Raw genomic sequence first — 15,829 nt, forward strand, 5'->3', positions numbered from 1 at the left:
CAATAAACTCAAACAACATGATCAGAGTACTTCGCTGGTAGCTGCCCATGGTTGAAAGCATAGGGCAACAAACTGCATTGTCTTCATTGGAGTCATATTGTGGGTGATCATCTTCTGGTTGTGACTCCAGGCCGCAGTCTAGGGTGGAGAAAACCTTGGCTTGATGAGGGCCATGAGTGACTCTTCTACCCAGGACAATGGATAGGCATCCAGGTGGGTAAAGGCATTTAACATGCAATAGTCCACACAGAACAGGCTTTCATCCTTTTTCTGCAGCAGGACCATGGGGGCAGCCCATGGACTATGGCTCCCTTGAATCACCCTGCTTTGTAGAATATTGTGGAGCAAATCCTTGACCTCCTGAAATAGGGATGGAGAAATGTGGCAGTATAGCTCCCAAATCTGTGGGGCAATCCCCATGTGGATCAAATGGTCGATGGCTTTGGTGAACCCATAGTCTTCTGGGCCAGTGGCAAACTAATAGATGTTTTTCCAATGGCTGATGAAGTAATCACTGTTGTGGTGAAGGGAAGGCCTGGAAAGGTATGTCCAGCTGCTCCGGCAATAATTTGTATTGGAGTTTGTCCAAGGAGGCCATGGCTGCCTGTAGAGGGGCACATACTGCTTCCACCACTGGCTGGGCCTTAGAGATACAAAGACTGCAACCACATAAAGGTCTTCTATGGTGGCATGGATGGGGAGTGAGGTTGGGTTGTCCCCAGGTTGATACATTGCACCAGAACCTTCCATTTGTGGATCTTGGATAGGGTGCAAGCGACTAGCCACTCCCCTGGTGACACTGCTTTCCTAGGGGGTTAAACCATGACCATGGCCCCTTCAAGCTTCTTGTGAGACCCGATGGATAGTGGCCAGGTCACTTCTTGAAGATGCACCAGGAGTAACTTTTGTTTGGTAGGAGTACAGGCATCCCCCACTTGTTCAGGCTGTTTCCTCGCTGCCCTCTGTTGAGCCTTGTAGGCCCAAATCATGTTGAGCCACCATCACAGACCACAGCCCAGAACAACAGGTACAACAGAGGTTAGTGGGCCACAGGTCACCTCTACCCATATTTGCTCCACTACCTGGTACTCCATCTTCACCTAGGTGATACCTTCCACCAGGATAGGTAAGTTATTTGCCACCTTGAAGGACAGACATGAGGAGTCCAGTTATTCTCGCTTCTCAAACCATTGGGTGTAGAGGTTGTACTCCATGACAGTGACCTCAGTACCGGTGTTGATCACGCATGGAACCTCTTGGTCATTGACGAGGACAGACACTACTGGGTTTGGCACAACCATGGGCTCCGGTTTGCTGGGACATTTATTTTTCTATCCTGGGGGTTGTCCCTCTGGCCAGGGAGCCACTAGTTTAACAGGCGCCTGTGTGAATTTTGGAATTTAGGCTGACCACGGTTCTTGGATAATACATGCCCATAGCGGCCACAGTAATATTCTCTGAAAACAGGCCCTCCAAGTGTGACACAATCTGTTCCAGTGTGGCCCATTTCTCTTCCAGTAGTGCCATCATCGCTTGGTGGGCATCATCCTCTAAAGTGTTAATAGCCAGCTCCGCGATCATTCGAGCAGGAACTTGATATAGGCATGCAGCATTTTTCAGTCTCTCCTCCCACTCAGCCAGAAGAATGCTTGAGCCTTTAAACTCAGGCACTAGAGCTAGGGCTGATCCGAATGGTGCCATGGACCCTGCTCCTCCTTCTGCACCCAGTGCAAGAAGGGATATATCCTGCTGCCAAGTGATGAGAGCTGCAGCATAGTGTGGTGGCAGTAAATGTTAAAGCTGCAGGAACAGAATTATTAATGTATTAATTTCAAAGTTCAGTTTTAAAAACAGCCTTGCGGGAAGGCACCCAACCAGGAACACTCACAGGATATCTTGATCTTGCTGACATCATCTGTCTCAGAGGGCGGAATGTGGCCTAGCCAGTTTGCATCCAAGTTAGAGGATTCCAGGAAGGATGGGTGCTCCTATCCTGTCTCTACTCGTCTGGAACCTTTCCCTATCACTCCTCACTTTCCCTGACAGATAGGTGACCTGTCCTTACGCTGCCCCAAGTGTGCCAAGCCTTGGAGCCAGGGTTTTAAATAGACTCTGCCTAACCCACGATGGGGTTACATCACATGGCGCAGCAGAATACAACTGGATTGCTTTCCCAGTGACCTAGGAAACCATAGAGGAGTAAGGTCCTCCTGACTTCCTCTCCCTCTGCAATACCACTGCAAGTGAGGGCCACCAGCAGTGGAGGAAATAGACTGTACCTGCCCACAGATTGTTGGAATTGATGATAAGATGTTAAGCAAGCACTGGTCAAAAGAAACATGGTAACGCACTTCATGCAAAATGTGTAAATAAAATAGGTTATCAGCACAGCTTTGAACATGAAATGAGTAATTAACAAGTCTTGTGATTCCAACCCAAAAGTGTCCACGTTGTTAGAGAGCAATGAGATTACATGCTATGTGGAAAGATTCTACTATCTTGTTTGTGTGTATGTAGGAAGCTGAAGAAAATATAACACACAGGAAAATACAACTGTTCAGTGGTAAGGTTTTTTATGTCTGTATTTCTATCCTTACACCAAAGTAGTGTAATCTTTTCCTCCCTGTTTATGGAATAGGAAGAATGAATTGGTATGGATGGAAACTGAAAGCCTAATAAGGATTGTGCAAATTATGGTGGATCTTTGATCTTACTGATCAGTCCCTGGACTTCTATCCTGAAAGACAGATGAGCTAAGAATCACATAATAGCCTGATAATTCAATTCTGATAGTTTTAGCAGCCAACAGTCAGGCCACGGAGGATCCCAGTTATTAAAAGACATTATTATATAGATGCAAAACAGAAATTACTATACATTCCTTACAGTATATTGTATATACCCCCTCTATTCCATGTTGGTGGTATTTGTGGTTGTGTCTTCACAGTTTATTATACAGGACATAGTGACTGTTGGGTAATCATGAGCTGTTTATGCTACAAGGAATAGGAGGGTGGGGGGGGAGAGCTTGTAGGACATAAGGTCAATTCTGCTACACACATAATTTATTTTAATGTGTTTGTTGGAGGAAGCAGAATTACATTTTGACTTCATATATCTTAAGATCTCCAGTGATATAATCTCCTGAAACTGCCAAATACAAATATCTCCCTCCGCTTTTGATTCCCTGTAGTGTAGAATAAACACATTTTGAAGTTCCGCTGTGAGAGAACAACACTATCAATGTGACCTTGTAGGAGAACGAGAGATACAAATTACTGTAGGGAAAGTTTACTATTGTGGGTGGGGCAGGGATGCAGACTATTGTGGAAAAATTTCACTATTGTGGGTGGAGCAAAGACACAAAACACTGCAAGGAAAATTTCACCATTGTGGGAGAGGCAAAGACACAAAGTACAATGGGAAACACTTACAAATATGGGAGGGGGGGAGAACCTTTCTACTTTTTGGAAAGCTCACTGTTTTGGAAGGGGTAGAGACACAAACTTGTGAGCAGGGTGCAGCAGCAGAGAGCACACAGAGGCCAAGTGATATACACTATATATTGCAGAATGTTTTCAACAGGTTACAACTTGCCCCAAGAGTTTCAACCGTCCGAGGCCACTTACAGAGTCAGTAGCAGTGGTTCTGTAATTTGAAATGATGCCAATAGCTTTTGCAATGAGGAGTGGAAATGAGGCCTGGCAAGTCTGACCCAACTAGGAGGCATCCATGGTGGAGATATTGTGATCTCTGCACTCTCCCTACTTCTCTGGAACCTCTTCCTGTAGCTAAGTCCTGTCCCTGACAGATAGATGGGTATCCTGTCTCGACGCTATCCACGCAGAATGCATGCCAGATCAGTAGGCCAGGGGATTAAATAAGCTCTGCCCTCACCCAAGGTCACGAGAGGCACCAATATTCAACTGGACAGTTGTTCTGCTGGTGACCGCAGGAAGTCATAGAGGAACTAAGTTCCTCACAACTTCCTTCCCCTTCTGCATTGCTGCTTCAGTCGAGCACACCTAAAGTGAAGGAGTACAGACTGCACCTGCCAACAGACTACTCTAGGGAAATCTCATCATAATGGGCATCGACACAAACTATTTACTGTAGGAAACCTTTTTTTTTAACTTTTATTCAAAATGTATGAAGGTGTGCAGCTTGCCCCCCCCTGCATTAAATCAACAAATGACACTTGATTACAGGGGCTGTCTGTGGGCAGGCCACTCCACCCCATATCCTCCTCAGCAGGAGGGCTCCATGCAAGTCAAGTGTGTAAGATCCAGCCTCATTTAGTGCAGAGATGGGATTGGCAGAGGAGGACTCAAGTTATCTGATGCATTTCCTCCCCTCCACAGTCATAACAACCCCCCGTGCAGTAGACATGGCAGTCCCTGTGTAGTAGAGGCCATAATTTCATAAAAGGATCCATACATCATGAACTAAAGGGTTTCCAGAAGTATAAGATAGAAGACAAAAGCCAGTTATATGTGTTGAAATATGGTAATTCATATATCCTGGTGAGTGTCGAGGGGAAAGCATTCTCCTCCCAGTATATGTACATATAAATATATTGAAAGGTAGACTATGTACACCATCTGACATGTAAATATGAAATTTTATCTACTCCCACATAGATCTATGTTCTCTTGATAAAAAAAATAAACGTATTCAAAAACTAAAGTACATCACAGCATTAACATTCATTCACAGAAGTACATGCTGTCTTGTGCAGAGTGATTAACAAATGAAAGAAAAATCAATTTTTAAAGTCTGAGAAGAGGCTAGTGTAGTGAAAGATCTGGGGTCTCCAAACAACAGCTCACAGGCCAAATATAGCCTGCTGCAAAATTTTATTCGACCCTCTGATGTATGTGGGGAATCTGATGGGGACTCTATTGTAAGGGGGGAGTTCCATGAAAGGAGGACCCCAATGTAAGAAGAACTATGACAAAGACGTAAGAATGTACGGGGGAAGGGGGCATTTTGATGAACTCAAGTTTACTTAAACTTTTTTTGCTTTGTTTGACTGACATTTTATTTCTGACATTCAAAATCATATCATGCATATTATAAAAAACTCCAAACATATTTATTCATTCATTTCTGCTTGAGGTGATTGTAGCTGTATTAGTGCACTTGTAACAGAAACAATTGAGTACTGATACTTTTTGTATTTGCTCTAACATACAGTTTGCAATACAAGCTTTCAGGGTATGTCCCATTCTTCAAGGTCCAAGCAGCACTACCTCACAGAGTTTTAGCAGAATGTTAAAAAAAAAGTCTTTGAGGGGAAAAACACACACACACACAAATGTACACAGCAATGGTAAAATAATCTAGGATTAGACTAGAGATATTGGTCCACTCTTCTTTACAGATCGGCTCTAAATCCTTAAGGTTTCTTGGCTGTTGATTGGCAACTCAAAGTTTCAGCTCCCTCCATAAATTTTCTATAGGATTAAGGTCTAGAGACTGGCTAGAGACTCCATGACCTTAATGTGTTTCTTGAGCCACTCCTTTGTTCCGTTGGCGGTATGTTTTGGGTCATTGTCATGCTGGAAGACACATCCGTGACCCATCTTCAGTGTTCTGGATGAGGGAAGAAGGTTCTAATCCAAAATTTTACAATACATGGCCACATCCATTGGCTCTTCAATGCGGCAAAGTCGGCCTGTACTTTTAGCAGAGAAACGGCCCCAAAGCATAATGTTTCCACCTCCGTGCTTGACTGTAGGGATGTGTTCTTCGGGTCATAGTCAGCATTTTTCTTCCTCCAAACACAGCGAGTCAAGTTACTGCCAAAGAGCCCAATTTTGGTCTCATCTGACCACTGCACTTTCTCCCAATCCTTCTCTGAATCATTAAGATGTTCCTTGGCAAACTTCAGATTGGCCTGTACATGTGCCTTCTTGAGGAGGGGGACCTTGCGGGTGCTGCAGGATTTCAATCCATGGCAGCGTATTGTGTTACCAATGGTTTGTTGGTTGACTGTTGTCCCAACTGCCTTGAGATCATTCACAAGTGTAAGCTGTAGTTCTGGGCTGATCCCTCACTTGTCTCATGATCATCCTTACCCCATGATCTTGCATGGAGCTCTAGACCGAGGTTGATCCATGGTTATTTTATATTTCTTCCATTTGCAAATAATCACTCCAACAGTTGTCTCCTCACCAAGCTTCTTGCTGATGGTCTTGTAGCCCATTCCACCCTTGTGCAGGTCTACAATCTTGTCCCTGACATCCTTTGACAGTTCTTTGGTCTTGTCCATGGTGATGGTGAGGTTTGAATGGAAGAGATTCTGTGAATAGGTGTCTTTTTATACACATAATGAGTTAGGAGAACCTTCTTGAAATGGACAGAAATAATCTGTTCCCCACATGAGCACATAGCCAGTCTGTGGGAGCCAAAATTATTGTTGGTTGGTAGGGGATCAAATACTTATTTTAATCACTGAACTGCAACTCAATTTATAACATTTGTACCATGTGTTTTTCTTCTGGATTTTTGGTTGATATTCTGTCTCTATCTTTTAAAATACACCTGTTAAAAAATTATAGACCCTTCATTTCTTTGTAAGCTGCAGGGGTTCAAATCTTGAAAAGTCTGCTTCTTGTTCTAAAGGTTTGTGACCATTTGTTTGAGAGTGTGTTAAAAATGGAGGCTTGATTTTATGGGTCTGGCTACAAATAGGGGTGTGATTTTTTTGGGCTGCTTTTAATAATGGGTGTGGTCAATATGTTGACCCCAGATTTCATTTTGAAAATCTGGTCACCTTAAAGTGTAAGTACACCTTTTCAGAAAAAAAAATAAAATGTGAACTGACATCCTCCACCCTCCACACCTAACCTCCATGGGTGATGAGCTGTCAGTGCCCACACAGCTGGTGTAGCAGTCTGGGGATTTGAAATCCCTGTGCTTCTTCTCTTTCTTTTTGCAGAGCTTCTGGGATGAATCAGAGCAATTCTGAATGGCCATAGCTGGCACAGACAAATCGCTCTGTTCCATTCTTGAAGCCCTGCAGAAAGAAGGGAGAGAAGAGTGGGGATTTCAGATCCCTGGACTGCTACATCAGCTGTGTGGGAACTGACAGCTCAAAAACTACAGAGGTAAGGGCAGGTGTTGGGGAGGGTGTAGGCACGGGTGCTAAACCTGTGGCCTCCCGGCTGTCACAGAACTTCAAGTCCCATCATGCCTCTACCTTTGGGAGTCATGCTTGTAACTGTCAGCCTTGCAGTGCTTCATGAAACTTGTAGTTCCGCAACACCCATGGTGTAGGGTGTTAGTTCACCTTTTCATTTTTTTTCTAAAAAATTCATTTAAAGTGTTACTAAACCTAGGACCCTGCATTCGCTCTATCTGGTCTCCCTCCATGGAAATGCAATTATTTTAGTATATTTAAACTGCTAAATACCTTTTCTTATCAGCAGTTAGGGCAGTCTTGTGACTTCTATCAGTGTCCAGCCCAGCACTGGTTATGTAGGAGGAGTTTTCTGTCTGCTCTGGGAGGATGCAGCACCTCTGTCTGGACAGTGCTGATTGGGCCTGTGCTGATCACATGCGCTCTCCCAAGAAAAAAAAAAAACTTCTCTAGTATTACATACCAAACTGAGTGTCTCCACACCATAAGCCTTATCAGGAGATAAGAGGGGGACACTCGAAGAAGGGGAGGATCAGAGAAGACAGGATTAAACAGCATTTTTACACAATGCAGAGGATTAACCCCTTAGGTTTCACAGTGAGTATAACAAGCATGTTTTACTGCATATACAGACTGATTTTACTGTTGTGGGTTTAAAGTGGTGCTAAAAAAAGACCTATATGATGCAGTCTGTCACTTGCATTAGTAAAGCAGTCTTTGTTTTTCTAAGTTCCCCTGGAAATTAGTTTTTTACCTGTTTATCCTGTTGTTATTTTTCAACTTTCTTTAAAGTTCACCTTTAAAAAAAATGATAGATGCACATATTTTTGCATGTAGAAAATGTGTGAATTTATAATTTATTTTCTCAGAAGCCTGCAGAGAATTATACCCACGATCATCAGGCTCCTTGAGACACTGCCTACAGCTTTCTGCCTGTAAGTCTGTATGGACTGTCAGTTTGAATGCTGTAGGAGGTGTCAATGAACTAGGAGAATGCTCACCACAGTGGCATTTGGGACTTGTAGTTCATTCATTCATAAATTGCAGTGAATAAATGACACTGCTGTGTGGGCTGTGCTGATTTTAAATTGTGACAGCAGGTGCAGGGAGAAGAACTCTCACCCACTGTCAAGGGGGGTATTAACAGGGGTGCAGGGACTGGTACATAGTAACATGTTACATGTTTCACCCTCAATATGGGTGTAGCATATAACATGTTACTAAAGGTGAACTTGGCCTTTAACTGACCAAGCTGTATATCAAAAGTGGGAAACTTAGACCATCTTGAGGCGAGGAAAAGGTACTGCAGAGGACAGCTATGAATTGAATTTGAGTATTGCAGCTAAAGCTGCTTTTATTTTTTCCTTTTTGACCCAGGGGAACATATACAGTTATAAAGTCTGCACAGAATTGGGATTTAAAAAGATCCTTATAGAGAAGACAGTCACAAAAATAAGAACTACTGCTGTATCCTGCCTTTAAAAAGCTCTCAATGCTCTGCGAACCAGTCTCCATGCACAATAGCTTTTTTTTAAGCTCCTAGAAGCTAAATAGTATTATCCTACGTGTCCATGCACACTACTTTAGGATGTTATTGTTTTTTGAGCTTCAGCATCTAGGAGCGGAAATAAATTGTGTAGAGTTTTTTGGAGTGTTTTCCCAGCAGAAAAAAAATGCTGAATTCTCCTAAATGCTCTTAAATGCTCCTAACAGCTTTTTCTATCTTTTTTTCTGCATATACTGCAAAAACAGTAATAAAACTGTAATGCTCCTAAACATGTCTAAATGCTACAAAACGTTACAAAAAATGACATTACTAGCGTTTTTTATACAGCGTTTTTTACAGTTTTTTTTTTACCTAAAGAAACCCTACTAGTGTTCATGGAGCCTCGTGTGTGTCTGTATACTGGTGCCTGTATAGAATTTGGCGAGTGAGAAAAGACATATGCAGGCTATACATGGGTCGAATTCTGAACAAATTTTCTTTTGAAAAATCGGAAATTTTGTGTTTTGTAATCCGATGGTGCCACCATTGATTTTTGAAATTCAACCAACCAAGCCTTCAAGTTCACATGTTGCTACAGAAAATAATTTTCGTGGCCCAGAATTTTGTTTTCTTTCCAGGTCACAGCTCATGCTTGTTTCTTTTACGATTATATTTCTTGCATGATTCTCCTATCACTGATTAGAAATTTGTTTGTTTTTCAAAAAATTTTTAACATGCCCGATCACTCAAATTCCATGGTTGCTCGAAAATCGGCCATTGCTGTGGCCCACTAATGGTGTGAAATTCGAACGAAAACTCTTAGAAAAAGATTTTCAAAAAAAAATTATTTCGGAATTTGACCCATGTATGGCCAGCTTTAGGGAATGCTTCCTCCTGCCTGCAGCAGACTGATAATATCATCTAGACCCAGGCTAACTCACTGGACTGGAGTTCAATGACAAAAAGGTAGTGATTTATTGAAAACCTTCAAAAAAGGGTATTTATTCATGCGGATTTATAAAATTACTCAAATTTCCACTTAACCCCCCTGGCGGTATTCCCGAGTGTAGCTCGGGGTAAAGTTTCAGTACCACAAGCGGTAACCCCAAGCTACACTCGGGCTTACCATGCGGTGCTGCTCCGGGATCCCTCGATCACTTACCTTGTTCTGTGCTCCCGCGATGTCCCTCTTGCAGTGTACCCGGCAATGTAATCTGGTGGATGCTGACATCTGTTATCTGGGTTTCGTCCCCTGCGAGCGTCGGGACGTACAGGGGATGGAACGGCAGGAAATTTGAAAATGACAAAAAGTGACATTCACTAAATACACTAAAACCACATAGTAAAACATTACTGTATCAAACCATTTCACATACATTTTGTCCCTAGTTCTTTTTTTCCTGTGCCCAGCCATTTTTACTGTTCTTTCTGCCTGGAAACTGAGAAACGTCCATGGCGTCCAAAAAGCGTCCCTTTAGGTCAAAAGCTGTTTTAGACCGGCTAGAGAACAGCAATAGTAAATCAGAACCACTTGCAGAATTGAGTTATGATTCGTGGGGAAATTCGTCATCAGACACTGAAAACGATTTTGCGATTTTGCTCAGTGATATGCGAACTTGGCGCTCAATTTCAAATTTCAGTGTTTTTGGTTTGAATATATTACTGAATTAAATTTATTATTATATTATTATTTTTTATGATTATTTATAGAGATGAGCGAATTTTTCAAAAATTCGATTCGGCTGATTCGGCGAATTCCAGGAAGAAATTCGATTCGATGCGAATTAATTCGCTACGAAGTTAACTTATAAAAAGGGTTTCTAGGCTTCAGAGAGCCTTTAAATTAGTGCAGAACACTGTACCTTTAATTTAAATGCCCTTGGAGATGAGGAAGGAGAAGGAGAAGGAGAAGGATGAGAAGAAGGAGAAGGAGAAGGATGAGAAGAAGGAGAAGGATGAGAAGAAGGAGAAGGATGAGAAGAAGGAGAAGGAGAAGGAGAAGGAGAAGGAGGAGAAGGAGAAGGATGAGAAGAAGGAGAAGGATGAGAAGAAGGATGAGAAGAAGGATGAGAAGAAGGAGAAGGATGAGAAGAAGGACAGTTCTGTGACAGTTTCTGTCTATTTCTGACAGTTCTGGGACATGTATGGAGTGAAATAGTCTATTTCTGACAGTTCTGGGACATTCACTCCATACAGCGGTTTCAACCGCTGTATGGAGGGAATGTCCCAGAACTGTCATAAATAGTCTATTTCTGACAGTTCTGGGACATTCCCTCCATACAGCGGTTGAAACATTGTATCTATTTGTTTCCATAAATGACATTCTGCAGATACACTTAGAGGAGCTCTGCAGATACACTTTTTGCCGGCTTGGAATTATTCTTATTTTCATCCTACTTCTTCTTCATCCTCATCCTCATCCTCTTCTTCTTCTTCTGAGGATGAGGATGAGGATGAAGAAGAAGAAGAAGAAGTAGGATGAAAATAAGATTAATTCCAAGCCGGCAAAAAGTGTATCTGCAGAGCTCCTCTAAGTGTATCAGCAGAGCTCCTCTAAGTGTATCTGCAGAATAGAGGAACTCTGCACATACACTTTTTGCCGGCTTGGAATTATTCTTATTTTCATCCTAATTCTTCTTCTTCTTCTTCTTCATCCTCATCCTCATCCTCTTCTTCTTCTTCTGAGGATGAGGAAGAAGAAGAAGAAGAAGAAGAAGAAGTAGGATGAAAATAAGATTAATTCCAAGCCGGCAAAAAGTGTATCTGCAGAGCTCCTCTAAGTGTATCAGCAGAGCTCCTCTAAGTGTATCTGCAGAATAGAGGAACTCTGCACATACACTTTTTGCCGGCTTGGAATTATTCTTATTTTCATCCTACTTCTTCTTCTTCATCCTCATCCTCATCCTCTTCTTCTTCTTCTGAGGATGAGGATGAGGATGAAGAAGAAGAAGAAGAAGAAGTAGGATGAAAATAAGATTAATTCCAAGCCGGCAAAAAGTGTATCTGCAGAGCTCCTCTAAGTGTATCTGCAGAGCTCCTCTAAGTGTATCTGCAGAATAGAGGAACTCTGCACATACACTTTTTGCCGGCTTGGAATTATTCTTATTTTCATCCTACTTCTTCTTCTTCTTCTTCATCCTCATCCTCTTCTTCTTCTTCTGAGGATGAGGATGAGGATGAAGAAGAAGAAGAAGAAGAAGAAGAAGTAGGATGAAAATAAGAATTCCAAACCGGCAAAAAGTGTATGTGCAGAGTTCCTCTATTTCTGACAGTTCTCTGACAGCTTCTTCACATGTACAGCGGTTGAAACATCTGTATCCTAAATGGAAACTAATAGATACAATGTTTCAACCGCTGTACATGTGAAGGAACTGTCAGAGAACTGTCAGAAATAGCGGAGCTCTCTGCAGGGACACTTTTGCCGGCTGATCGGGAAAAATCCGATTCGCGCACCCGAAGTAGGCAAATATTCGGATTCGCCGCGAATCGAATTTTTCCTGAAATTCGTATCGAATTCCGGTTCGCCTGGTTCGATTCGCTCATCTCTAATTATTTATTAAAATATAATTTATGATTTCGTGTTTCAAATTGTAACATACCGGGGATGTTTACTAGGCTCTTGTTCGGACAGATTTCAGTGAGTTATTCCTAAAAATTACAGGCCTACAATAAAAAAATACATATTTCAATGCAAAAAAATGTACCGCTTTGAGCACAGAAATATGGACATAATCAGACCACTAGGGAGGTAAAAGGATTCGTACTATTGCTTTTTGCTGTTGTTGTTGACCATTCACATTGTTTTGAAGATCTGTCTTATTTTTCTTTCTGAAATAATGACAATGGCCCATGGGTGTGGCAGGTGCATATCCTAGATCTACAAACGTTGTCCCAGTGTCCTTCTTTTCCAAGGCAGAAAGCTGCAAGGAATATGTGTGTCTTCTTTACATAAGTGTTACATTCTCCAGAGGTGTCATCACTCCAGATCCAACAACACGCTTTGCTGTTATAACACATTTCACATTGGAATATTGCATTTCACTTGATACATTTTTAATGTTTTGTACGTTGAAATTTCCCTCTTAAAAAATAATTACGCACTGCCGCTATAGACATGTCAGTAGCATTTCTGTTATTTCCTCATTATTGATGTTATTGTTGGCTGACTTGCCCTTACAAACCTGCGCTGCCCCCGTGGAAAAGGCGGCTGTTATAATGAATGTTTGGCGTGAACTTCGCCTGACCCTCGCGCAGCAATAAGCACTCTCTGCTTTTGCTGCAAAATGAAAATATTCCAATGCTTTCTGGAAGCTTTATGCCAAACATTAACACAAGTCGGTACGGTTTCATCACCTGGAAAGTGCTGCTCACTCAAACAGCAAATTAACATTATTAGTCGTCTCTAGTACATTCCATTACAAGCTAAAGCAGCATTGCAGGACGCGAGGATAGCGATCAATAGAACAAACAGAAAAGCTTGTAGTGACCTGGACAGCACCCCACCCCCCCTATACTGTATAGCTATCCAGCCGTGACTTGATGCACCTAAGCTAGTTGCACACATTGATCTTTTCAACCAATACAACTCTTTACAGGAGGTCCTCTTCATGATAGAGGATGATATATGTCTAAAAGCACTCCTCAACACTGCTTCACAGCAGAAAATCTTACACTGGCTGAATTCATAAGTCACAAGACCTCCAGATAAAAAATATTTATTTTGTTTAACATAACAAGGAGTTGCTGTAGTCATTAAATGTAACTAATTATTACTTTATTGGCTTTCCTTGCAATGGGAAATGAGAAAACTCAGAGCTCACAAATTGTGTGTAAAATATGGTGGTTGATGGTATGGTGTATGTAGACTCACATCAGTGACACCTCCCAATGCTTCATAGAAACCAACCATTTTTAATCTATTTTAGCCCTGGTTCACACTGATGCGGTGCGTATTTCACAGCGTTATTTCCACACCGCATCACAATCGCACCCTGTTCATGAGAACCACTGCGAGTGTATGTTAAGAGATCACATAGAATCGGATCACATAGGTGTGAATACCCATGCGATCTGATTCTAGTGAGGACCCAAAAAAGGGTCCTGCACCTTTTTGGTGCAGGTGAGATTAGAGCCATACAAAATGTATGGCTCCAATTGCACTGCACACAAATCGCATGTGATTTGCACAGGAATGTGGTGCGGTTCCTGTGCGAATCACATGCGATATACCACACCGCATATATGTGAACCCAGGCTTACACTTACTGCACACAGTTTCCACATACTGGAGGAGTGTTTGGCAATCACTCCTCCAGAAAGAAAAATTCAGATTTTTGCACACAGTTAGGTCCATATATATTTGTACACAGGCACAATTTTAGTTTTTTCAGGTAATTACCAAAACATATTCAAGCTATAGTTATATAATGGACATGTGCTGAAAGTGCACACTTCAGTTTTAATTTGACGGTATGTGCATTCAAATTGGAGGAAGGGTTTAGGAATTACAGCTCTTAAGAGTAGCTATCCCCCCTTTTTCAAGGGACCAAAAGTAATTGGACAATTGAATCAAAAGCTGTTTCATGGCCAGGTGTTTCTTCATCAATTAAGCAGGTAAAAGGACTGGAGTTGATTCTAATGCAGGCCATAGACAGTTCGTTTATCGGCCGAAAAACGAAACATTGGTCATTCTGTTGCCACCAATGATTGCGAAAATTGGCCATTTTTCGCAAATTTTCCAATATGACCGATAAAAGAAATGAGGAGGAACCGCGAAAATCGGCTGATGACATTGCCCCACTAACGGTGCGAAAATCGGCCAATTATTCTTTTGGATGGAGAATCGGCTGTGAACCTACATCATGCGTTCAAAGGAGCTGTCCATGCAAGTGAAACAAGCCATTGTAAGGCTTCAAAAACTAAACAAATCCATCAGAGAGATTGCAGCAACATTAGGAGTGGCCAAATCAACAGTTTGGTACATTCTGAGGAAAGAAGAATGCACTAGTGAGCTCAGCAACAAAAAAAGGCATGGACGCCCTCAGAAGACAACAGTGGTGGATGATCGCAGGATCCTCTCTATGGTAAAAACCCATTCACAGCATCCAGACAAGTGAAGGACACTCTCCAGGAGGTGGGCGTATCATTGTCAAAGTCTACAATCAAGAGAAGACTTCACAAGGGCAAATACAGAGGGTTCACCACAAGGTGCAAACCATTCATAAGCCTGAAGAATAGAAAAGCCAGATTAGATTTTGCCAAAAAAACATCTAAAAAAGCCAGAACAGTTCATGATCCAAAGCACACAACATCATCTGTAAAACATGGTGGAGGCAGTGTGATGGCATGGGCATGCATGGCTTCCAGTGGCACTGGGTCATTGGTGTTTATTGATGTGACAGAAGACAGAAGTAGCTAGATTAATTCTCCAGTGTTTAGAGATATACTGCCAGCCCAGATTCAGCCAAATGCAGCAAAGTTGATTGGACAGCGCTTCACAGTACAGATGGACAATGATCAGATAGATATTGACGTCACAGCTATTGGCCTTGGATCTTCCAGCATCCTTGGAGCTCTGAAAACCACCATTGCGACCGAGCGGTCCGCGAGTAATGACGCCCACAGTGGCATCCATCGGACATGATCCGAAGCAAAGTTTGGATAGAGGAGTCTGTATTTTATCTCATGCGAGCCATCTTATTTCCATTGTGAGTTGTTTTGACTATTTATTATTAAAAGCTTTATCTATTTACTATGCTCAGTACAGTGCTGCTGTGTTTCCCCATTATTTTTTCTCACAGAGAAGCTTCAGTCTGACAGCTTGCAGCTATCTGGAATATAGTCTTTGGACTTTTTACTTTGTATATGGACGTTTATGGACTTTTGGGACTTTCTTTCATATTGTATATTAACATCTATGCCTCCCCCCACTGACGCTCTTATCGCCACTGACCCCCACTATTTTTAGTACTTACCACGAATTATGTAGTTTTGGTAAAGATAAGGTTGAGTGTAGTCAGATTTTAACATGTATGGTGATCCTAATTCTGGTGTGCAAAAGATAGTCATGAATAAAGCATAAATGCTGGGACTAGCATTAGTAAACCAGTCACAATCCTTCCTTCTGGCTTATGGAGAAGAGTATGGCAGTGAACAAACTAAGTCCAGATAAGACAGGATAGAAAATAGCTAGCCTGGCC

Source organism: Staurois parvus, unplaced genomic scaffold (assembly GCF_062004578.1).
Source record: "Staurois parvus isolate SC_StPar_1 unplaced genomic scaffold, SC_StPar_1.0 ptg000352l, whole genome shotgun sequence".
Classification (NCBI taxonomy): Eukaryota; Metazoa; Chordata; class Amphibia; order Anura; family Ranidae; genus Staurois; species Staurois parvus.